We start from the raw sequence: 26122 nt of genomic DNA, 5'->3' as shown, positions 1-26122 counted from the left end.
TTTTGTGAGAGGACACACTCATCCCTTGATGCTTCTAGAGATTATCATTACACTTCCACTTGTTATTTTTTTATTATTTCCCTTTCATTCAGATAGAATAATTATGATGTACTTTTCTAGACACGGAGATCATAAGGAGGAATTTTAAAAAGAACTCAATCTAGGGGGCAGAGAGCCTTGCCTAGGATTAATTGTGCATTATGTTAAAAGGTCTGCAGTAACTAGCGCTTATCCTGAAATGAGTGTCACACAATTACTAACTCTCTCTGATGTAGAAAAATGGCCTGGGAAGAAACCAGAGTTTATGCAAATAGAAGTGTACAATAGTATATTTTTTGGAGATTACAAATAATACCATATGACTGGTGTACAATATATGTAGACAGAATTAATTTGGAAAAATATGTCAGAACCAGGTGATTTGTAAATAAGTTAAAATATCAGACTTTTTTTTTTCTGAAGAGGAACCAAAGATATTATTTGTTCTCAAGCAGACAAATGACATTGACTTGTATTTTAGTAAAAATCAGGTTGAAAACAGTAGAAAGGAAATATTAAAGCAGAGGGTAGTACTAAGGTAAAGGAGGCAGTTAGTTTGATTATTCCATATTAATTTCCATAAAATCTTTTAAATAACCTAGATCAGAGCCAATAATAACAAACCATCAAGATGAAATTTGAAAAATGTTCAGGTTACTGATACCAGAGTTAGGTATTGATGGAATAAGGGAAAGAGGAGAAGAGAGAAAAATAATGGCTTTAGTCATTCTAATTGGAAACTAAAGTAGGAAACACTTGAGGAGGGTAGATTATGGGGAGAGTGATTCATTTTATTTGTGTACTTTTAGATGTATGGAACTACAAAAGCAGGCCCAAAATCATCTATTGTCATAGAGGTTAGAATATTAGTTGCCCATGTGGGTAGAGTATGGTTGGTGACTGGATTAGAGCATGATGAAGCCCTATAGGGTTGTGGTGACATTGTAGTCCTTGTTCTGGGTGGTGGTTACATGGCTGGGCTTACCTCGTGAAAATTTATGGAGTTATACTTTTAGAATTTGCATGTGTCCATTTCGGTGATTTACTTCAATAATGTTTATTTTAAAATAATTTTAAAATGAGTAATAATTTGAAGAATAGTGTGATTGCAGCTAGAGAGAGACTCAGGTAAGTGGAGGATGAATTTGAAGAAATAATGGTGAATGCAACATAGCTTCTGCCTTGCACTCCCTGGTAATCTTTCTCAGTTCTTCTGTCTTCCCCTTTTCATTCACTTCTTATCACTTAATTCTTGGTATGTTCTAAAGTTATGTCAATGGCCTTCCATCTTTCTTAATCATAAATAATCTGTATCTACTTAATGAAAGTAACATTTTCCTAAGACGTACTTTTATTTGAGGTGTATGAAGTTGGTAAAAATATTAATCAAAAGGTATCTGTTTGGTAGCAGACATATTTGAGATAAATTTCCTTGAAAACCATTTCCTATTAAGGTTTTGTTTTTTGTTTAAGAGATAATTGCTCCCAAAGAAATCTCAAATACATAGATTCTAAAGAGAATATCCAAGAGAAAAACATAGAAAGTCATACAAATTTTGTCATATCAAAAAGAAAAAAAAAAAGTTAAGTGTCTAAGGGTTAATGCAGTGCTTAATGAAATAATTTAGAAGAAAGGGTGCTGCTGCACTATGAAATGTAATTTTAAGAGACATTTTCTCATTTGAAGAACTAAAATATTTTTTTCTATTCTAACAACTTAATCTGTACTATCCTAAAAAACTGATTTTTTTAAAATTTACTTACATTTGTATATTATATACATACAGTTACATTTACATATAAGATGTAAAAACCAGAATATTGACATTGATACAGTCAAGGTACAAAATATTTCTGTCATGACAATGATATTTCATTTAGCCATTTTATTAAGTTATATATACCCATCTTCTTCACCTCTTCTCACCCCGATCCCAACCCCTGGGAACTAAAATATTCTTCATTTCTGAAATTGTATCATTTAAATATTATATAAATGTAGTTGTACATAGTATAATTTTTATGGATTGCTGTTTTTCACTCAGCATGGTTAATTTCCTGGAAATACTTTATTAGGTGCAGCTTCTTATAAAACATCAGGTTTTGAAAGAAAAAAACAACGAAAGTCTAAGGATTGAGCCAGCATAATTCAGGATTCCCAGCTCCATGATAAGAAGTCTGTGTTCAATTAATCATGATTATCCATCACTTCCCCTTCCTGTTCACTTTCTTGATCTTCTGAGAGAAAATCTAACATTATTGATAAGTTTTTTGCTGATATAGGGAGAGATACATGAATGTGAAATGTTGAAATTGATCAGGGCTAATTTATGAGGGATTAGCAACTATGACAAAATGGTGAAATAAGAAAGAGAAAGATGACAATGAAAGGTGTATCCATTTGTGGATTTGAGCTGCTTAAACAATGGCAGTGACTTTCTCTAGACTCTTTGTTATGTGAAAAACAAGCCACTATTTGTTTAAACCAATCCTGGTCTTGTATTTTGTTACTTGCAAGGAATCTTTGAGAGAATTTCCAATTTATTCAGACATTTTGGATCAATGATAGAGAAAGCCACTAACTCATTTTGCTCCATGCATTAGGTGTCCGACCTTTCAAATCTTAACTTAGCTTTTAGAATTAAACACCATTGGGAGTGAACTAGGGCATCACAGGTGACATCATGTTAACGCAAAAGAAGACTTTGTATGTCCTGACATGGGCAATTTGGGGAAGATCCTTTACTCCAATATTTTCCCTACTCTGTTGCCACAAGTGTATATTCATTTTTTGTTTGTATTTATTCCATGTTTTCTTTTTGAAAATTTCAAAGATTGTAGGATAGAAAACATATTAAACATATATACATAAATGTGATCGGGTGATGAGATAATGGTTCTTTTTGAAATGAGAGAATCTTATAGCTTAAAAACTTCTGGGATTCTGGGAATTTTGGAAGATTACAACCTTCCAGCAATATCAAGCACCCAAAAATATATTCTATGCGCAGAATGAACCCTTGGATAGGCTCTGATCATATGATGACAATTTAAAACATTTCAAGAACCCTCTTCCTATTCTTACCTACTAACAACTCAGCTTTGCCTACCCCACTGCTGGGGGTTTCCTGCATGGGCTATTTTCCACCCTTTTTTTCTATTCTTGCTCTGATATGAGGCACAGCCTGTGCATTTTACCAGGGATATAACCAACATTTAGAGAAGTACAAATCACTAAAATCAACATGCTTATCTTAGTAGATATCAGTTTGGGGCAGAATTCATGACAATCTTTGCTGCCTTCTTAATCCTCTACCTAGTAAAATGTTTTTGATCAAGACATGTAACATGCACAACAAACTCTTTTTCTTGTATTTTGAAAGGAGTTATACTTAATTGTGGAAAGGAAATAAAGATCAAAGGTGAAGAGTATTTTGGATGTAGAGATTACTTCTTGGTCTTAATGGAGCATTTATGCAAATCAGAGTTTATCTCCATATGGGAATGATTATGATTACTATTAATCTGCTACTTGTCTGTCTCAGTGTAAATTTCTTACTTTAAGTAAAAGTATAGCTGATTCAGCTCCTTACACTGCCAGTCATTTGGTAACAAATGTATTCCCAAGAAAATAGCAAGCGTCTAGGAAATTACCCTAATCTGCAAATACCTTTACTCCAAACTTCTCACAGTGAGTGCTAGAGTGAATCAGAATCAATTTCTCTGTCCTCAAGCCATAATAGAAGTAGATAACAAACATGAAACACTGAGCTTTTCTGCAGTTAATTTAGAATAAAATGTTATACCTGGAGAAAGCCTGATGGTGCTTAGTTGGTAGAAACAAACACATAGGCTTTTAAGTGTGGAGAATATTAGGGAAGGGTATTTTGAATGTCTGTAAACATCTTTTATCAGATCAAACAGAGATGAAACTCTTGCTTCAGGTTTGGGTAGATAAGGTTTCTTACCACCTTCTCTTTATTTCACATTTTATACCTATGTACCCCATGTTGTTAAAAAAAAAGAAAATGAAATTAGCTCACCAAGGGCTTAATTATATCCTATTCAGTGGGCATCAATATTATTGGCATCCCTCACAGAGATATTCTCTTGACAAATCAAGTTATCATCTGAGGCATGAAGTGTTAGATTATGATCGAACCAGCGTGACGCTATAATTCGTGGCTATTGTATTACAGGGGACTCGGGATTTCTGTTTCATAACAACTTTGAATTTCTGGTGAGACAAGTGAATCCTTTTGTACAACCTCAGGAATTCATCTGCAGTATCTTAGAACAGAATTGTTTTGCAGACTGATACATGTGAAGGCACAGAAGGGTATTAAATAATGATGCCCGAGAGCATCTCCTACAACAAACCCTTTGGAATTCTAAAAAGGGCTAAAATGAGCTGAACATTCCAAAGGAAAAAATGAAAAAGGTTGAATCTTTCCATTGCAGAATTCAGTGTTTCAGTGGATATCACTTTATTTTTCATATCATGGTTACTAGCCCACAGTAACTGATGTGGGTAGTATGCATTTTATTAAAGAAAATTCTCTGTTTAGTAGGTTTTCATGAATTTCTGGTTATGTAATTGCCAATGTTTTACTAATATTCTTCAGGCTATTTAGTTACTTCATATAAAATAATTTTACAAAATATTTGTTATAAAGTTTTTAAATAAGGAAAACAAATTAAATTTAAAAAACATACACTTTCTTATCACCTGGAGGAATATTTTTCCATCATTGCTGTGTATACATTTGCTGTACTTTAATATGTGTAGAATTTTTGTTTTCAAAGCAGCTCTTAACACTACATGTTGTTTGGTGCCTGAATTTCTCATTTAACAATATGGTATGAACATTTTCCCATTAGCAGTCAATCATGTTAATGAAAATTTGAATATTTCTATATAAAAACTGTGGCTTATTATTACCTGTACAAAGTTAAATATTTTCAAATAAATTCAGACATAATTTAAAGATCACTAGTTTATGTTTTCATCATTGTCATAGCAAGTGTTTCCCACCCTCTCTTTGTTTCACACTAGAGGCTACAGGCCCATACATCCTGGCCTGCAGCACCCCTGTTTTCTGAAGAATTTCTCAGTGTGTAGGTTAGCAGACTAAGGAGATGAAAGAAAAGAGGTAAGAACAGGGAGATGCTTTTGTTTGTAAGTGTAGGAGATGGGACAGGTATATTAATAATGAGTATCAGGAAACAGTTCTCTGCAGATTCTTTCCAATCTCAGTTCTTTGCCCTTTCCAAATAACTCTATTAGGAAAAGAGAAATGCAGAGTCTCCCTTTCAACAGAAATAGGAAAAGATAAACTATAACTTGAGATGCCTTATGCAGCTGTCAGCTTGTTCCTGTTGTCTTCAGCTCCATAATTGTAATTTGGACTCAGCATCAGTTACTACTAGGGCTTTTTATTTTTCATGTTCTACATGCATAAAACACCATGAGTACTACCTAGAAAATGTGGGCATTGAAATAGCTCTCATTTATCTTATGTATCTCTTACAAACTATCAGAAATAAAAAAAAAACATAAAACACCCTTAAAAAGACACATAGGCATTAAACACTTTCTTTTTTAACAACATAAGATGCATAAATGCAAAAGATATATGTAAATGTAAAACCTAAATATATAAAAATTCTGGAGGAAATCTCAGTGATGTTTGGTTAGGCAATGATGACTTAGATATAGTACCAAAATATGCCCCCCCCCGCAAAGAAAATATTCCCAAACAGTATTTCATCAAAACTAAAAGTTTTGCTCTTTAAAAATTATTAGGACAATAAAGAGAGCTCTATAGTGTAGGAGAAAAATTTCCAAGGCACATATCTGGTAAAGGGTTTTATCCAGAATCCAAAAATAAGCTTTCAATCTCAATAATAGAAGAATGAGGCAACCGATAAATAAATGGGCAAAAGATTTGAATAGACACTTCATATTTGAATATGTATAGATGGGAAATGAGCAAATAAAAAGATCAGTTTATTTATAACCAAGAATATGCCAATGAAAACCATGATATGATAACATTACATAACTTATAAAATAACAAATTAAAAGACAGAGTATTTCAAATAGTTGTGAGAATAATGGAGAATTAAACACCTCGTATACTGCTGACTGGAAAGTAAAACATTACAGTCACTTTGGAAACACAATTTGACCACTTCTCATATCAAACATGTATCTACTAGCTATTTACCAAAGAGAAATAACATATTTTTATATGTATAACCTTGTTATAGTAGGATTTGGAGATTTTCCTCTCTGGTCTTCCTTTCATTATATTTTCAGAAAGACTACTATGAGCCAGACAATAGGTTTGACACTGAGAAGACAAAGATACTTGGTCTTCAGGATAGTAAGAGTTTGGGATAGTATAATGAGTGAAATGACCAAAGCTGAGATTCTTTGGGAGTTATTTAGTCCTTCTATGGAATTACAGCATCTGATTCTTCCATTTATGTGTTGTGTATCCTATAAATTGATGGGTTAACTAGATGTACTCTATCTTTTCTTCTAAAACTTACATTATATCATCCTAATTATTGTTTTATAACATTGTAATTATGATGTAATATAAATTAGTTGCAACCCTGTTGTCCAAAAGAAATACTTAGTAGACTCTACATGTGAAAGTAAATAAAATAACAGGAACTTGCATTATTTCTCTCTTTCAGTTTCTTATAAATTATGCATGTAATTTTGTTCTGGTATATTCATAAGTTGAAGAACACCAAGGTGTTGGTTCATTTCTCATTCACTAAAATTTCCTTTCAATGATAAAGTGCTTTTACTTATCTAAGACATAGGAAAACCTTATATCACCAAAAAGCATGTCAATGAAGAATACATTCAATAGTATAAACTCTAATACATTGTGAAGATTGAGGTGATTGCATGTTTTGGATACCTTGGCAGCACTTCAAGGAGAGCCACAATCTATGGAGCATGGTGTGACCTTACATGACAGGTCAGTTTAGGGAGACATCATGAAACATTCTACTCCCTTTGAATATTATTCAGGAAACATCATGTAGTATTCTAAAAGCAGTCAGAACAGAGAATGCATGCATCACTAATAGACGTTCCTTGGTTTAGAATGACACTTAGCAGCCCTCTGACCCACCTTTCTACTGCACTACACTCTGAGGCTGACATACTGAGAGCTGGTGTTGCATGATTAGACTTCAGAGACAGAGTTAGCTTTTCTGTTGGAAAAGGAGAATGATGAATCATTTTCAGGGCTATCATTGTTTTTGCTGAGCAAACACATATTTGCTTTCTCTACATTTCAAGGAAATTGGTGGTAATGCTAAGACAGTGGCAGAAGATGCTGATTACTCATTTGGCAGATAGACCCACTGGGTTGGTTTCTCCAACTGTCCAGCAATGGGTTATTTTAAAAGAAATATTAAATACTGCTCTACACAAAACCCAGTGAATGAAACTTTTGACAGAATTATGGTTACATGATTTTCTAGATCAGCTCACACCATAAAAAAATAGTGGCAGAGGGGCCTCCCCCATCCCTGATGGAACAGCTGGTTGAGTGCAGTGCTGTGAAGCTTTCCACAGCCATGTGGTGCCGGTTCAATTCCTGCCGGGCTGGGGAGATTCCCACATGGTGCCACAGACCTCTCCTGTCTTGCCTGCTGCTCCCCTCAGTAGTGTATTCCAGTCCTTCTGACTGTTTTCCTCCCTGCTCTGTCTCTGGTGGATTTTCTCACCCTCCTGCGCCTCTGGCCTGTACCCCAGAGCTTGTATAAAATAAATAAATCTTAAAAGAAAAAAGTAGTGACAGAGAGAAGTTATTCACATAACAGATTATTTCCACCGTTGGCCCCTATTTAATTAGAATTTTTATATTTTTATATGTTTTAATTCTGTTTGGCCTTTGGCTAACAGCATCTCCTCTGAAGACTCTTAAGAGATTTTTCTTACTGATGACAATGAGACTGTGCTCAGACAGAGCTAACCACTGCAGCCTTTCTTGCTGCAGAATATAATCAACGTGTCATGTATAATTCCTGAAGCTGTATACACCAGAAGAATAAGATCTGAAAACTCACTGACACTGAGAACCAAATGATCATTTAAGCAATCATTCTGGGAGTCATGTTGGAGAGTAATAGCTGACTTCATCAGTCTGTTGATAGGGCTTGCTAATACTTTTTTTCCACAGTTACTTTTTATATTTCATATCTGCAGTGAGGAATGATGATTTTTGAAAAGGCACAATCTTTCAATGCTTTTAAATTCACATCAGTGTTGAAAAACAAACAAGAATATTTGAAAATAAAAGCACTTGTGAAGTTTTGTTTGCTTTGCTAAAGAAGGAGTGTCTTCCGTAATCAAAATAACTGTTTTTCCAAGTGTTACTATAGTTCTTTATTCTGTCACTTTGATCTAAGATGCTGGGATTGGCATTCCAGTTCTCCATGTCACTAACACAGGCTTCCAGAACTTAACCCTTTTCATTAACTGTGGATGGGCTTACTTATAGACTCTGTCTACCCTTTGGGGCTGCATATACCTGGTGCTAACCAACTGGATGGGCATGGAGAAACTCTTCTAAGCAATTATTTGACTTTATAATCGGTATCAAACATCTTTGAGACCCTCTCTTTTCAACTGAAAAAAGATTGTAAAATGGTGTCTTACAGAAGCTGCTCTAAAGATACTTTGTCTGACCAGGATAATATTTAAATGGTTTCAATTTAGATGTAAATGTTTTTACAGATAGTGTTCTCTTGCTCCCCATGGCTGCCACAGCCTTTACCAACTCCTATTTGGAACCCATATTTTGGCATATTAAGGTTTATGGTACTGGCCCATTTCAGCATTTGAACTTGTGTTTTCTCTGTATCTGTATTTAATTTCCTTGAGCTCCTTTATTTCATCCCCAAGCATTATTGTTCTTCCTCGTGACTTTCATTAAGCCTTGGAGCTTTTAGTAAGTCTAATACAGGATGGAGGCTGTGCTCTGTTCCATAGTGCTGGACCAAGAATGGGAGCGCCCATCATGGGTAGAAGAATAACAGGTGCATTCTTGTCACTTGAATCTTGGGTGACAGGAGGAAGTTGTAATTCTTTATTTAGGTGTGTGTTTCTTTTATAAAGTGAGCCTATTAAGGGCTTCCCTGGTGGTGCAAGGGAACTTGCACTATGAACTCAACACTATGAAACTATCAGCAACCACTGCAGCATGAGTTCGATCCCTGGCCAGGGAGCTAACCCACATGGCGCAGCAGACCTCTCCTGTCTCTCCCACTGCCCACCTTGGCAAGTATTTCAGTAGATCCACCTGTTATACTCCCCCACTCTGTCTCTGGTGAGTCCTCTCATCCCCCACACCTCTGTCCTATACCCCAGCTCTAGTGTGCATAAATAAATAAAATAAATCTTAAAAAAATATAAAGTGAGCTTGTTGAAAACACAAGCTTCATAAGGTTAGTAGAAAAACAGAAGAACCTGTTTCTAGGAAGTAAAAGATTGCATGCTTAATTTTTTCATAAAATTTTATTTTTTGCTGTTGTAATAATGTTTCAACCTCTTCTGTAAATATCTTAAAATAATCTTTATGAATAGATGGAGACTCTTTATTGTTCAAGATGACGATCCAGGAAACTCTTGCCTGTGAAGATAAAGGTGAAAATGATCTGTTGTTTTTCTAAGGAACTTCTTGAAAGACCTATCAAAGACCTATCAATTTATTTAATAGAATACTTCAAAGGATAGTTTGTGTCCTAACTCTTGGGATGCTCAATCAAAACTGTCATCTTGTTGTGTCTACCAATTTTAAAATATTATTTCATGATTTTTACTCAATTTAAACCAAGTCCCTTCATCAGAACATTCACCTTAAACAAGTTAAAAGCTTTCATATCCTAATTTTGTTCTTTCCTCATGAGACACTATCAGGACTCTGTCAAGATAGTGTTCTCCATGCCTAGCTAAGCAGTAAACTTAGTTTTGTCTTATGAACAGGTTATATGTGTGCAATTTGGAGGAGCCATAATTTGGTAATATCTTTTAATATCTTTACCTCTTGTTCCTTGATAATTTTTTTAAAAAAGTAAAAGAATAGGATAATCTAGATATAATAAAAGTATGAACCTATGACAGAAAGGTAGATACAATGAATGCCAGAGTTGGGAGGGGAGATGAGAAGTAATGTCATTTCCATTCATCATCTCTTCTTTTGATAAGATCCATTGCTCTCCTGTATTATTGTAAAAAATATTTTAAAATACAAATTTCATATGATCCAGTTATCCTGCTTCCAAGCGTTTTCCTGAAAAAAAAAAAAAAAAAAACCTAACAAAACACTAATTCAGAGAAATAGATGTACCTCATGTTTATTGCAGCACTATTTATAGTAACCCAAAACTGGAAAACAATCTAAGTGCCTATCAATTGATAATTGGATAAAGAAGATGTGGCATATATAAATAATAGAATACTACTCAGCTATAAAAAAGAAGAAATCCTGCCATTTGCAACAACATGAATGGACCTAAAAAAATTATATTGAGTTTAAAAGCCAGACAGAGTAGACAAGCACTTATAATTTCACTCCTCTGAAAACAAACTGATTAACTAAATAAAACAAAAATAAACTTTTGGGCTATAGGATCAAGTAGTGCATGCCAGAAGTGAAGGCAAAAGAGGTGGGTAAACAGGGATTTAGATTCTGATTGAGTATTAGGACAATGTATAGTGATGGAGAGAATGGGCCTTTTAGCAGTGAACTTAATGTAGTATATACATATTGATTCTCACAAATGAAACTTATGTAATGTTACAGTGCAGTGTCACCTCAATTAAAAAAAGAAATTTCCTTGTGACCTTGAAACAGAAGTGAACCAGGAGAGGGAGAAGAAAAGAGGAAGGAGGAAATGAAGGAAGAAACAAATGAAGGAAATAAAGGACAGATATGAGAAAATGAAAACATCTGAATGAAGAAGCTAAATGCATCAAAAATGGAAAGGTCAAATGAAGATTAAAAATAATTGTTTTTCAGAAAGATATAGGAGGCTAATTTTCTGAAAGTAAGGTGAAAAGTACTTGGGAGTAGAACTTTACAAGAATCTCACCTAATCAGAAATTAATGTTGTCCAGAAAAGGAACATTAGCTAGCTCCAGGGAGAGATTTTAGAAGTAATTGAAAGTAAAAGCCAATTTGCAAAAGTTTAAGATAGTATATATAGTTAGAAAAGAAAAGGTCTTTGAATACTTGCAATTCTCATTGAGCTTATTTGCATTGTAAAGCAAAAACAAATAAAAAATATATAAAAATAAAAGAGTGAAGTATGGAAGTTTAAAAACTCTGAAAGGAGATTGTGTGCCTGAAGAAATAACTAATTGCTTAAATGGAAACTCACCTATTCCATTCTGCTATGAAGGGGAGTAGAGAGGGTAAAGCGGGGTTGGGGGGTAGGAGTTGCTTCTCATTCTTCCTTATGGTTTTAGTCGCTCATTAGACACTACTGAGGTTACCATCACAGTTCTGCCTTTTTCTTTCTTCTTTGCCATCATCCTTTCTTCAATTCCTCATCCTAGTCCTTTCACAGGGCATGTGACCCTATCTCCTCAGAGACAGAATCCTTTTTTTAATGAACTTCCATAATACCAAAATCATTTTTTCACATAACAGTTTCTTCCTTGAAGCACCAACGTGAAAAACTATAATGAGATTCTTCCTAGGGAAAACTTTTCCCATTTAGTGGACTTTACGTATTGCCTGAAGTTTCTGAGTGGTTAATGATATTTTTTTTCTGATGTCTTAAGAATCGATCTTTTCAGTTTTCTCTGAAAATCTTGTGAAAGCAAACCATTTCCTAAGGATAATCAGAACAAAGCGCCAGTGGATTGTAATTCATAACAAAGGTGTATGATTCCCAGATTTTATATCATTTCTCACAGGGAATTGACTTGTACTTACAGGACTTTCTTTCTGAGTGCTGCTATCAGGCATTCCTCGAGTCAAGTAAAATATCACTTTTTTTTTTTACCTTGTTTAAATGAAAATTAAATGCCCAGAAAAGGGCAGTATGTTTTCATAAATCCAGAAATTGGTGATAGTGTATGTTCTGCTCGTCATGTATAAGTACATCTTCAGATCTTGCTTTTTCTCCTTAAGGTGTGAACTTTGGGTCTTCATTTTCTAGCAACATTTCTCAAAGTATGGCACATGAACCACCTATGTTCAATTCACCTGAGATTATTTTCAGACCATACAAAGTAGGAATCCACATCTTTAATGAACATCCTAAGGTGATGATGAAGCAGTGAAGTTTGAGAAATTCCCTAGAAAATCAATAATGCATACCAGTATTTAATAATATGGTATATTATTTGGCCATCATTATATTTGACTCAAAATCTATATGTGACTGCATTGCAAGAAGCTCATTTGTGGTTTTCAGAATCTTTGATTTATTATTAGAATTTGGGAAAAAATTGTTTTGAGGAGAAATGGTTATAGCAGGCTAGACTGTGAGAGCAGGCAACTGCTAAGATCAGAGAGGAGGCATAGGTCTAATTCCTGTGTGCAAGATCTCCACAGGAATTCCCAGAGCCTCATTGCTTGTCTTTTGACTTTTCCCTCCCTATAATGAAGCACAAGGACTACAGGGTAGAAGGCTGTTTTTCTGGCATTTTGGAAAGAACCTACCTAAATACTCAAATCCTTGTTATGTAGAAAACCTGCAGTGCCATAGATCAGACTTTGCGATAAGGGAATTAGAAGGAGGGAAGGGGCTGAGATGTCAGTGAATTCAAGAACAGAGAATGTGAAATACAGAAGGTGCAAGAATGCAGGAGGTCACAATTGTTGTTGGGGAAAAAATAAGTTAATTATGAAAGTGCCTGGTGAAAACAACAGGAAAATTAGCTAGGGCAAATGTATATGGAAAGGAAGAAAGGAAATATAATTTGCGGCTACAGATTCTCTCAGGTACTGTGAAAAGCACTTCAGAAACATTATTTCATTTAATCACCATAAGCCTTAGCTTGAGGCAAATGTTATTATTTACATTTTGTAGATGTGTACATAAGGCTTAGCAGGATAAATCCTTATCCCGAATTCACACAGCTGTTGGAACTGGGTTTAGAAGACAAATTTAGGACACAGGAATGCTTCATGGAAGAATCACTGTGAACTGAAGTTTAAAAGGTATGAACCCTTTGAAGAGTAGAAAAGAATGCAGTTGGCATGAGGTAAACCAGTACGTCTTTGGAGAAAGACATCAGGTTGCATATCACCTTGAATCTATCCCTATTTGGGCATTTACTTTTATAAATACCTACTAATTTATTCTAATTTATTTATTGACTTGTGCATATTTGCTACTATTTTTTTCCTGGTCTGTACAACAGTATGTACTGGAAGAAACCCCGGGAATAGTAAAATGGCACTATGTCTAAATGTCTAATAGGGTGATGATTTGGTTGACTTATTTTGGCAAAGACCTTTATTTTCAAGTGTGCAGAGAGAATTCTCCATCTTATCACTGTCGGCCATATTCCTTACCATTGCCAAAGCTCTTATTCTGCCTTTTATCTTTATCTTCTGCCTCATAATCACCAAATCTTTACCTCTTACTCACCTTGTACTCTCATTCTGAATGACCCTGTTCATTACAAAGAAAGAAAGGGAACTTAAACAACCATTTCTTTTCTTAACTCATTTTTTTTTGACGTAACATTGACGTATAACTTTATATTATCATTAAAGATCTGGGAATCATTGAAAAGTAACATGTGTATATACTGCATTAAATTCACAAATTCAAGTCCAGTTCTATCCTTCATAGAATTGCCCCCTTGAAACAACCACTTCAAATTGAAAGAATTAAATAGATCCTTTTCTTTACTGTATTTTCCTAGAGTATTATAAATTGTGTGCATATAGTTATATCACAAAATATAATATAAAAACAACATTCCCTCCACGATTCCTACATGAATAAAACAATAAACATATAGTATAATTTTCTTTGAAAAATATTAATGAGAATTTGATCAACAGAGCAAATGTATGGCCCATCTATAGTCTATATATGGTCCATGGAAGTAATTGTAATTAGAAAATAAATAAATAAAATGATAAACACCAGAGCCCTTTATCCATCTTTCTTTGATCTGTTTAATTAGACAAATATATTTCCTGTTTCCTGGCCATTTTCCGCATTCTCCTTTCCTTTTCACTCCATAATATGTCAGCTCAGATTGCTGTAACAAAATCCCATAGACTGAGTGGCTTATTTATTTTTCATAGTGTTACAGGGTAAGGAGAGGGGCAGCCCAAATCCCACAAACCTGCCTGTTCTATATAGGTTCTGCCTTCTGCCGCATCAACACAAAACATGAGACTTTAATGGGAAGGAATGTTAATACAATTAGGAAACAATACAGGAAAGGCAAAGAATCTAGTTTCTAAATCAAGCACCCAAAGTTACCCGTCCCCTCGTGGGTAAAACTCCATCCAAATGGGATTGGCCCAGAGCAAGGCCCCAAAGCCTACCACAAGTCTAAAGCATCTTCCAGTGGGGACCCACAGAAAAGGGTCAGAAACAACCAGACAAGCCCAGAAGGAAAAGAGCAAAATCAAAATCAAGATAAAAGCTGCCATTGTCTCCTCCCCACGGGTCTCACCCACATCTGTGTCACCCCGTCCATGACCAAAAGGCAAGCGCAGTTTCTTCACGTGTCTCTAGGCTCCATGAGACTCCTCCAGGTCTCCTTCCTGCTCCATCCTGCTTCCTTCCTCAGTCTCCTCTGCAGCTTCTTTTCTCCCTGCTCAGCTCCACTCTCCATTTGGGTGGGGCAGGGAACCTGGAACCTCCCCCTTTCCTGGGGACCACCCTGTTATAATAGTTCTAGAGGTTTAAAAGCCTCAGATCAAGGTGCTTACACATAAAGTTCCTGGAAAGGGCCCTTTTCCTGACCCTTCTCTCTGTGTCTCCACATGGTCGAGAGAGTTGTGGTCTCCCTTCGTATTTTTATTAGGACACTAATACCATCATGGGATCCCCATCTTCTGGACCTTATCTAAACAAGATTTCCTCTCAAAGGCCCTACCTCCATATACCACTACATTGAGGACTAGGGTTTCAACCCATGAATTTTTAAGAGACAAGCAGTCTAACATATAACCACCTTATACTCTATACCACCCATCAACACTCAGTCTGGACTCAGACTCAGTATCTGAGACATCAATTCCCTAGCCTGTGAAAGAGAAATGAAGACATAAGCAATCATTTACCATACTCTAGAACACACAGTGGAATTTTCTCAAAACCTTTCAATGTTCATTACTTCTGATTTCTTTTCAAAAAGTTATGCAGAGTAAAACAAAAATCTGTCAGTATTTCTCCATGTATAAGAATGGAGAGATTACTTGTTTCCTGGATTTAAGATTATCTCCAAACTCTCATATATTCACAAGGTTGTGCTATCAATCACCACTATTTAATTCCAGAATATTTTCACCGTCTTAAAAAGAAATCCCATAGCCATTATTACTCCCCATACTCCCTCTCCCTAGTTCCTGGCAACCACTAACCTACTTTCTGTTTCTATGCATTTGCCAGTTCTGTGTATTACATCTAAATGGAATCATACAATAAGTGGCCATTTGGGTTTGGCCCACTTAGCACATTGTTTTCAAGTTATACCCACCCGGCAGCATATATTAGTATTTAATTCCCTTTTATGAATGAATAATATTTCACTATATGTATATACCATATTTTGTTTATACATTCATTAGTTGATGGACATTTGTTTTCCTATTTTGGCTTCTGTGAATAATGTTGCTATAAACATTGTGTGAATATATGTTTTCAATTATTTTGGTCATATAATGAGGATTGGAAATTACTGTGTCATGTAACTCTTTGTTTAACTTTTTGAAGAACTGACATTTCCAGAGCAGTTCTACACTTCCACCAGCCAATTCCTCCACATTTTTGTCAACACTTTGCCTTTTCCAAATTATTGCTATGATTACTAGTGAGTATGAAGAGATGCTTCATTGTGATTTTGATTTGCATGTCCCTAATGACTGAAATCACTGAGCATGTTTTCATGTGCTTATTAGCTATTTCTTTATTTTCTTAGAGGTGTTTGTATAAATCCTTTACCTATTTTTAAGTTAGGCTATTTGTCTTTTTATTGTTGAGTTGTAAGAGTGCTTTATACATCTGGAAACAAGACCCTTGTCAGATACATGATTTCTACTTTTTTTCTCCACTTTGTGGTTTGTCTTTTTACTTTTCTGATAGTGTTATTTGGCATGCAAACATTATTAATTTTGATGGAATCAGATTTATTTGTTCTTTGGTTTATTGTACTTTTTGTATCATTTCCAAGAATGTTTGAAATGTTGCCCAGTTCAAAATCAAAAAGATTTACACCTATTTGTTCTAGGAGTTCTAGTTCTTACACTTAGGTCTTTTATCTATTTTGAGCTATCTTTTTAATTTCATGTGAGATCGGAGAGCCAACTTCATCCTTTTGCATGTGGACTTTCAGTTATTCCCACCAATTTTTTGAAACTCTTATTCAGATGAGGTCAGGGCATCTTTCTTGAAATTCCCTTTGCTGTGATGTATGGATTTATTTCTGAAATCTTAATTCTATTCCATTGATCTGTATTCCTGTAACAGTGTCACATTGTCCTGAATGGTGAAACTTCAAAGTTTTGAAATGGAGAGATGTGAGTCCTCCAATTTTGTTCTTTTAAAGATTAGTTTGGCCATTATGGGTTCTTTATGTTTCCAAATAAATTTTAGAAATTAGCTTTTCCATGTTTACAACAGTGGCAGTTATAATTTTGGTAGATGTTCTGTGGATTCATGTGGATCTGGTTTGTGTATCATTCTGTAGGTCGGAGAATGTGGTAGTAAATAAATAATACCCCCCCACCAAAAAAAAAAAAAAAAGGTGTTCATGTTTTCATATTTCAATCCACAGATCCTATGAAAAAGTTATCTTACACAGTAAAAGGGACTTTGCAGATGTGATTAACTTAAAGATCATAAAACTTTACCTTGGTGATCCCAATGTAATCATAAATGTCCTTGAAAGAGAGAGGCAGGGGATGTCTTGTGTAGAAGACAAGGTGATGATGGAAGTGAGATTTGAGTAATGTGGACACAAACTTAGGGATGCTGTCAGCCTCTGTGAGCTTAAAGAGGCAAGGGAGGGATTCTCCCTAGAAGGATCTATCTCTGCCAACATGTTGAGTTTAACCCATAAAGCCTATGTTCTTCTTGTTTTCTGGAGGATTTCTGGGCTAAACCGTGAGAGAATAAATTCATGATATGTTGAACTACTAAAGTTGTAGCAACTTGTTATAGCAATGACAAGAAAACTAAAAGAGAGAGTATTGTCATGTTACCAATATTGTCTTCCAACCCATGAACATACGATATTTTTACATTTCTTTATAGCATTTTTAATTTCTTTCAACAATGTTCTGTACTTTTCAGTGTGCAAGTCTTATACTTCCTTAGTTTAATCTGTATTCTGTTCCTTTAATGTTATTTTAATGGTATTTTAAAATATAATTTCCCTATAGTTCATTGTTTGTATGTAGAAATATCCTGATTTTTGATTATAGCTTTTATATCACACAGTAGAAATTTCACCATCCTCGTGACTTTTTGCTTCAAAGTTAGTACAGGAAATGAGGTTGTCCATCCCTTTACATACACTAGCATTGTCAGGATTTCATTTTCCTCTGAAGGTCTCATAACAAGCAGGCTTAGTTAGCCACATATACATTATTCTTTTTCCACATCCACAGAGCTATAGGCCTTATTTTGTTCTTATACTTTCACCAAAAGTTTAAAATCACATTTCATTAAACTCTGAATTTTAAAGTATTTTGGATAAAAACTGTGAATGCCACACTTTGAAATCATTTTTAAAAATAGTAATATTTCTATGTAAATAAATTTTAAAAAATTCAAAAACTACTGGTTGGTTACTTCCTACATCTTTGACTTTTAACATTTCCTGTTTATTTATTGACATTCTATAATTTTTCTGGATTCCTTTAAATATGACTTCAAAGGATGTCAGCTGGTGAGCAAAGGAAAGCTCAGAAAAAATCAACCAGGAGAGCAATGAATATTGTCAATCCTTGGATAATCAAGTACTCAAATTATAAGAAGCCCTCAAAGAGCTGGCATTTCCCCTTATACAGCTGGCATTTGAAGAGCATGGACATTACAGCCAGAATAGCTGATGCCACATAACTAGAATTTTCTTATTCCAGGATAGACAGCCTGAAACCTTCAGACAAAAGGAAAAAAAAAAAACTTTGCATATGTTCATTACAGTCATATAAAGCGTAGCATTTCACACCTTGTCAGAGGTATCAGGTACAGAGCTGTCCTTGAATATAATGTTCATTCCAACAGAAAAGTGAGAAGTCAAATCACTGCACAGCAAAAAAGGGAAAAGCTTTCTTCAATGTGTAGTTTGCAGCAATCATGTCTGAGGGAAATTGAGAAAAAAAATCGTATATTAAAAAACATTAGGTTGTATTAGGTTCATTGAAAACTGTTTCACCTGATAATGGCAAATACAAGCTCTAAATTGCCTCTATTTAAAAGCCTTACATTAGCAAATGTCCCAGGAGACATAGATCTAACTTGTTTACTGACTCAGCCTGGTATATTTGTTGATTTTAAAAATATTCAATTGTCTAGATTTTTAATGTGTGAAGAGATTCTAATATATGTTAGAGAAGGATGTAGGAAACCTATGAGGAAGTTGTATGCACATATATTTTGGGAAAACCTATCTTTCTTTACTTTTTTTTTAAAGATTTATTTAGGTACAGGCCAGATGTGCGGAAGGGAGAGAGGAGCCACCAGAGACAGAGTGGGGAACAGAACAGGCAGACTGACAAAATACACTGCTGAGGGGAGCAGCGGGCGAGACAGGAGAGGTCTACCACGCCATGTGGGTTTCTCCCTGGCCAGCCGGGAATGGAACCTGCGCCGCAGAGACTGCGTACAGCTTCACAGCACTGTGCTCAACCCGCTGCGCCACCAGGGAGGCCTCTTTCTTTACTTTTAACTTATGCCCAAAACTCCCAAAAATGAAGGGAATAGAGAAGGTGAATTTCCTTAAAATTCCAGATTTCATATAAAATGCTTCTTTTTATGTGAGTTTTGGAAAGTTGAATTTTCATTTCATCTGCACTGAAAATTTCATTGCTATTGTTTCTTTGAATTTCTAATGTAAAAACATCTGTAACTGTCACCCCTTTAAAATTTTTGCCACTGATTATGCTACATTCCCTTCATAAAGTCATATTTTTCTCTCTTAGTTCTTTTATAATTTGAATTCATTCTTCATTTTTATCTTGCTTCATGCTGCTTCAGGAAGTTCTTGGAACCATACTGAACAAAGAACATTGATCTCAGTAAGATAGTAAAGGCTTCTCTTTCTGTGTAAACTACTACAATCTGAAATACCAGGATCTCAGTAAATAAGACTCGATAATATACACACAATCTAATGCAGATAACTTCCAAGTCCAAAGTTTCTCCACACAAGGAAAAGTAAGGTAAGGAACCAAGGGACAAATTTGGGCAGATGAAAAAGTTTAGGTGTGATATAGTTTCAGTAAATGCCTCAACTAAACTTGTATGTTCCAAAGTTGGAATGACCTTCACATTTTTCCTAGTTTGGTTAGGAAGGCTAGGCCCGTGCAGTACTCTATTATTCTGTCAAAGTCACTTGACATTGTGTGTGAGGCCCTGGTCTATATAAACAATTTGATTTACAAATACTTGGGAATAAACCTAACAAAAGAGGTAAAGGACCTATACAAAGAAAATTATAAAACATTGTTAAAAGAAATAGAAGAAGACACAAAGAAATGGAAAGACATCCCCTTTTCATGCATTGGAAGAATTAACATTATCAAAATGGCCACCCTACTGAAAGCAGTTTACAGATTCAGTGCTATTCCAATAAAAGTTTCCATGACATTCTTCGAAGAGATGGAACAAATATTGATGAAATTCATATGGAACCACAAAAAAACCTCGACTAGCCAAAAATGTCCTGACCAAAAGGTAGGAGAATGGAGGTATCATACTCCCAGACCTCAAACTATATTACAAAGCCATAATAATTAAAACTGTATGGTGCTGGAACAAAAACAGACCCACAGACCTCTGGAATCGAATAGAAAACCTAGAAATAAACCCACATATTTATGGACAACTAATCTTTAACAGAGGGACAAAGAACATGGAATGGAACAAGGACAGTTTGTTCAATAAATGGTGCTGGAAAAACTGGACTGTACATGAAAAAAAAAATGAAGCTAGACTACTACCTCACACCATGCACAAAAAACAACTCAATATGGGTTAAAGAGTTGGACATAAGATCTGAAACCATAAAATATATACAAGAAAATATAGACGAAACACTACATGACATAATCTCAGTAATATCTTTAAAGACACCTCCCTCAAGGCAAAGAAAGTAAAGGAAAAGATGAACAGCTGGACCTACATCAAATTAAAAGAATTCTGTACAGAAAAAGTGACATTAACCAAAACAAAGAGACACCCTATTAATTGGGAAAAAAATATTTTGCACACAATACTACTGATAAGGGACTGATCACAAAGATCTACAGAGAGCTGACATGTAAAAAACAAAAACAAAGTAAACAATCCAGTCCAAAAATGGGTAGAAGAGCTACAAGGACATTTCTCCACAGAGGAAGAAATGCAAATGACCAACAGGTCATTTGTAATCAGGGAAATGCAAATCAAAACCACAATGAAATACCATCTTACAGCAGTGAGAATGGCACACATTAAAAAACAAACAAACAAACAAAAAACAGGAAACAGGGCCTCCCTGGTGGCACAGGGGTTAAAAAACAGCACTATCAAGCTATCACCAGCCACTGCAACATGAGTTCAGTTCCCCCACCAGCCAGGGAGCAACCCACATGGCACAGCAGACCTCTCCTGTCTTGCCCTCAGCAGTGTATTTCAATGGCTTCGACTATTCTACTCCCTATTCTGTCTCTGGTGAATCATCTCACCCCCTGCACCTCTGGTCTACCTCCCAGTTCTTGTAAACATAAATAAATAAATCTAAAAAAGAAAAAAACAACAACCAGGAAACAACAAATGTTGGTGAAGATGTGAAGAAAAAGGAACTCTCCTATACTGCTGGTGGGAATGCAAACTGGTCCAACCGCTATGGAAAGCTGTATGGAGGTTCCTCAGTCTACTAAAAATGGAGCTACCATATTACCCAGCAATTCCACTCCTGGGAATCTACTCAAAGGACACAAAACATTGATTCAAAAGAACACCTGTACACCTATGTTTATTGCAGCTCTATTTATAATAGGTAAAATCTGGAAACAACCCAAATGCTCAAATATAGATGACTGGATCAATACACAATGGAATACTATTTAGTAATCCAAAAAGATAAACTCTGCCACACCAAGGTGGATGGAGCTGGAAGGGATTATGCTCAGTGAAATAAACAAGAAAGAAAAAGAAAAAAATATTCTTCCTTATAGGAGGAATGTAGGGTAACCAAGTAAGGTAGCAGGAAAAAAAATTATAATAAATTAAAAAACAAAATAAACAGGCAACTATTAATCAGAGACATTGTACAAGGGAGGGAAAGTGATCAAAATAGGGGAGGGAATAACACAAGGGACTATGGTGATGGTTCATGGATGAATTGGAGATGGGAATTTTACAGGGACTACACCTGAGAGGAGAAAGCATGCATTGTATAAAAAGGAAGAATGATGTAAAAAAAAAAAAGGGGGGGGGGATATATATAATGAAATAAATGTAAGAAAACAACAATTTGATTTAAAAATAGAAATTCAGAATTCATTGACACACAGTGATTTCTTGATTAAGATTTAAAATAGCATAAACACATTATTTACATGCTTGTACTGTTCAGTTGATGAAGAATCTGTATGGTGTTCAGGTTCCATATCTTTCTGTTCAGGGCCGGGGATCATCTCTTTACCTTCTTTATTGCCAAATATGTCATTCCTGACATCTCTCTTATTCTCCCATCTTCTGTGAGAAAAAAGTATCAACACTATTATTACAGCACCATCACTTTTTGTGAATTTGTACTGAAGCAATAGATATCTTTTCTCTGCAGTTCTGTAATATCATGCATTTACTCTTGCTTATGTCACTATTGCAATGCTGTGTCTTCCATTCTTCTATTAATAAATGCTGGCTTTGGGCCTCCCCTGGTGGTGCAGCGGTTGAGCGCTGGGCTGAGAGGCTGCCCCAGCCTCTGCAGCACCGGTTCGTTCCCAGGCCGCCAGCGAGGGTCCCACCTTAAAAAAAAAAAAAAAAAAAAAAGCTGACTTCCAGTAACTCTCTCAAAGGTTGTTTGTTACTATACTTTACTGATGATGACTATAAATTTAAGTCTTACCCAGGCTACACAGAAAAGCCCAAATAGTAATTCATTCTCTGTTCATGTTAATTTACTACTCCAAATTTTATAATATAAATGTAGAACAGACTAACTTCAAATCTTGTCTTCTTTTGAACTATTTAGAGCATAATCATTCCATTTCTGGAATGTGAACTCTTTGAGAATTACTCTCAGATTTTTTATACAATGGGAAAATAGGTGAAGGACCTGTGGATTAAGCAAAAATTGTGCTCACTTTCCTGCAAGGAATATTCATCCCTTGTCTGGCATAGTTTAAGATTACCATGAAAAGCATGCAGCAAGATTAGGACATTGGTTGGAAACATCCATTGGCTTTGTGGAGTGATGATAATCAAAGTCTTTCAAGAAGATAGGTGTGGCCATATTGGTAGACTGCCCAGCTGGTGGCATAGGCTAAAGCACCTACTGTGGGTAGCAGTAGCAGGACATTCACAGAGCAAAGGATGCCTACTGTTATCTCCATTGCCCTTGGGTATAGGCACTACTGTACAACCAAGAACAAGTAAGAGCCAACAAGTCCGGGAAGGACAATTCAACCCCAAGGATTAATGGTGAACTGTTGGTACCTAGAGTATTAAACTCATCCTACTTCAAATGTGAATGCCACCCCATGGGGGAAAAATTGATAACCACTTTATGGTAACAGAAACTCTACTGTGTGGATTCAGGATAAGCCCATAAATATAAGTCCTGGGTAACTGGTTAATCTGATGCCAACATGTGTTGGGTTGATACAAGATTTAAAAGTGCACAAAATGGGAAAATCAGAGACAAGGCCTACAGGGGGTCCTGTGCAACTCTGGGATCGCAGAGTCCTACCCAGATGGTACCATTGTCCCCTAGCTGGTCCCAGGCTCCGAAGGAGGACTTGTAATGTCTAGAGAAAGGGACCAGAAAGGTTATGAGCCCCAGAGGCATAGAGGAATGGTGCAAGCCTGCTCTCCTGGGACAAAGGACTATCGATCTTCGGAATTTAAGCAGTTGTCCAGTGAAGATGTTCTCTTCATGTGAAGTAACGGGCATAGTATAAAGGATTGACAGCAGAGGGCTTTCCTTTGGCAGCATTCCCAGAAGATGAGATAATAAACTCTTTATTCTAGAAGGTTGATCTGAGTTGTTGCTTCCCTCACAGAACATTATTTCTAAACAAAAGCAATATTCACAGTTGCTTCATGTTTTTATACCTTTTTCCCTCAGGATTGTTTTGGCAATTCTGGGTCTTTTGTAATTCCATATAAATATCAGTAGTGTTTGCTCTATATTTTTAAAGAATACGGTTTCCTGGTCCTTGTAGTTACACTACAGGGCAAGACTCAAGTTTTACTAAGCTTTGGAAAATGTGGCATTTGCTTGCATCAAAGGCTGCTACATAAGGTCATTTCCTGCCCTGGGGGTTCAGGCAGATTGAAAGGACCAAGGTGAATAGGTAGGAGGTGTCAATGAGAAGTTGGAGGGAATGAAGAGAAAAGAAAGCTTAGGAGTGAGCCCTGGAAGCATGCTTTCTGCCAGACCCCCTCCGCAAGTCATCCCATCTTCATTTTAGGGCAGAGTCCCTGAAAGACTGTTCTTTGCCTCTAAAGAAAAAGCTTCCAGCAGTCCACAGAGAGAGAAGCCCTGGAGCTTTGCAGGTGACCAGACAGGCTGAATCTGCCTACAGTCTTGTTGCTCTTGTCATCTGGAGAAAGAAAAAGAGTGTGAGCAAAGGTGGGAGAGAAGGCACAGAGGCCCTGAGACTAGTTCTCACTGTGCTGTTGCTGTTGGTATGGGCCAAAGGCGCACTAATAGCTGCTTATTGGCTCATCCACCTTCATCTCTGGCTGCTGTCTGTTCCAGTGAACAGTACTGTTCATCTTGAGCTTTGGGCTGTTGCTATAGGCTGCTGCTGCATAGTCTCACTGGCCCCATCTGTGAGCACCACTGACTGGAGCAGCGCTGTGACTTGGATACCAGCCACCGCTTGCTACTGCCATGCCTCTAGGTGATCTTCGGCTGGACAGTTTCATCTTGGAGGAGAGGCCTTTTGTTTGGGACTTCTGAACACTGTGGATGCTAGGGTAAGATAGCTGGCCACTTGTGGGCTTCATGCTTAGTAACTCTGTTTCCCCTGTTTGTTAAATAAACCCCATTATTGTGATTCCCTAAACATGAGTGGTCTTACAATTGTGTGTGCAGGTGAAAAACTCAGACAGTGGCCTGTACTCTATTGGACATTGTCCTTGGAGGGCTTTAGTACCCAAAGAGCCCTGCATCAATACACTGAAACTTTGCTAGAGTCGTGTTGGATCTGTATATTGCTTTGGATAGGATGGCCATTTTATCTAATTCATGAACAGGGACTATCTTTCCATTTCTTTGTATTCTGTTTCTTTTAACAATGTGTTATAGTTTTCACTAAACAGATTCTTCACCTCCACTATGAAGTCTATGCCTAGGTATTTAATACTTTTTGATGCTACGGTAAAAGGAACTGTTTTCTTGATAATCTTTCTTCTAGTCATTGTTGCATATAGAAGCACAACTGATTTTTGTAGATTGAACTGGCAACCTGCCACTTTAATGTACAGGTTCATTGTTTCTGAAGCTGTTTTTGGAGTTGTTAGATTCAGAGAGTGGGGTCCTTGCCTTCATTCTGGGAAGTTTCACCAGAGCTCCCTCTTCATGGCACATGCGAGTTTCCTGATGACACAGAGAGGTTAGATATATCGAAAAGGGTGGCTTTATTATAGAAGGGAGAGGAGAATAAAGGGCACTTGCATAGACACAAGTGGGCAGGAATTGCTGCGCTGAAAGGGGCAGGTTTGCTAAGAGAGGCCTGCATGTTCCCAGGCAGGCAGCCATGAGGAGAGCTGCCTCTGTTGAGGGAGGTAAGTGAAGAGAAGGCCTGGCAGGTACAGGTCATGGGCAGGCAGGAGGCTGCTGCCCTGCAGAGGGAGAGAATTGGCAAAAAGTAGCACCTGCATAGTCACAGGTGGCCAGAAGGGCTGCTGTCCCCATATAGTCTTATCTTTGGGAGGGGCTCATTCCTCAGTGGTGTGGTTTGTTGTTGATTCTGGTTCAGTATGTAGAATTTGAAAGGGACCTGAGATTCTACAATGGCCCTCAATCTCCATATCTTTACCACCAGTCAGTGCGCCCTTTGACACTAACAGCAGTCTGACATTTTGCTTGGGTCTATGCTTTGGAGTTTAAGGATTTTTAGTTCCTGTAGGTGATTTAAGGACTATTTTTATCACTTCTACCCCCATCCCTAGCTCCTGGTATTGCTTGAGCCAGGTTTTTTGTCTTGTGGCCCCTCCTTTCTGATTTTTCTATTCTGATCCTCCATCAGTTTCTAATATATATATATATATATATATATATATATATATATATATATATTTAGTGGAGTCCTTAGGGTTTTCTATGGGCATCATTGTATCATCTGCAAATGGTTAGTTTTACTTCTTTCCCAGTGTGCATTCGTTTTATATCTTGCCTGATTGCTCTAGTTAGGACTTCCTACACTATGTTGAATAGTATTGGTAAGAGTGGATATCCTTG

The 26122-nt window shown here is 36.4% G+C and overlaps 1 pseudogene; it reads left to right on the top strand.

Moving 5' to 3' along the window:
* LOC119239556 (farnesyl pyrophosphate synthase-like) overlaps window positions 1–24564 on the top strand; it is an 86492-nt pseudogene extending 61928 nt beyond the window's left edge.
* Window positions 24565–26122: the final 1558 nt, after the last annotated feature.

Source organism: Talpa occidentalis, unplaced genomic scaffold (genome assembly GCF_014898055.3).
Source record: "Talpa occidentalis isolate TD23 unplaced genomic scaffold, MPIMG_talOcc4v2.1 talOcc4.11, whole genome shotgun sequence".
In the NCBI taxonomy this organism is placed as follows: Eukaryota; Metazoa; Chordata; class Mammalia; order Eulipotyphla; family Talpidae; genus Talpa; species Talpa occidentalis.
This window is presented reverse-complemented; position numbering and strand designations above follow the sequence as displayed.